Genomic DNA, 973 nt, shown 5'->3' on the forward strand with positions numbered 1-973 from the left:
AACTACAGTCAGAATGCTCCTTGGAATCCAGTATGCAGTATGGGCAGACTTTGTTTTTCATACTTCAGACATATTATCAGGAAGTACCAGTCTTGGTCCCTATCTTGTTTGGTTAAGTGGAAGGTTGGATAAAGAGAGGAAGACCCATAGTAAGATGGATTGGCACAGTGGCAGCTGCAATGGGCTCAAATGTGGCAGTGATTGTGAGGTTGGCGTAGGACTGAGTAGTGTTTCATTCTGTTGTGCATAAGGTTGTTCTGCTGTGCAAAATTGGTACCAACTCAATGGCACCTAACGACAACATTATATGCCCTTAAAGCACTGCATTAATACGTTCTTCAGAATTTTGACAAGTATGTTTTCACTTTCATTCAGCCCTAAATTTAATAATTTCACTTTCTAGTTGGCCCCACATATAGTATAGTTGTTTGTTTCTTGGTTTACAGACACTTGTGATTTCAGACTTTACATTTGTTTTTTTATTTTGAATTTTATTGAATAATATAAACTGTGTAATGTTCCATCTTTAAAAAGTATTCAGGCTTTCTTGGTGACTTATTTTAGTTGTTGTTGTTAAATGCTTTGGAGTTGGTTCAAACTCATAGTGACCCTGTACTGGGTTTCTGAGGGGTAGATGGTGAATTTAAACTACTGACCTTGTGGTTCACAGTCCACTGTTTATTCTATAGCATCACACCAGGAGTCCTAGTGATTAATTACTTGGTTGAAATATGTAAAGTGGCATATATGCTTGGAAGAATGTATTAACTGGGTATAAAGTTGCTTTTGTGTCTTTTGGTTCATACTTATTATCATGTATATGAAGTTGATATTTGTCTACCTGAGCAAACTGTTGTAGATACAACTGCTTTAAAAACTCCAACAACAGAGAGGTAGGCAAGGAAAAATGCCTGGTTGGTACTGAAGGATAAGCACTGGACTGGTAACTCCAAGGTCGGCATGGCAAACCCAT

This window comes from Chrysochloris asiatica, unplaced genomic scaffold (genome assembly GCF_000296735.1).
Source record: "Chrysochloris asiatica unplaced genomic scaffold, ChrAsi1.0 scaffold00001, whole genome shotgun sequence".
Taxonomy (NCBI): domain Eukaryota; kingdom Metazoa; phylum Chordata; class Mammalia; order Afrosoricida; family Chrysochloridae; genus Chrysochloris; species Chrysochloris asiatica.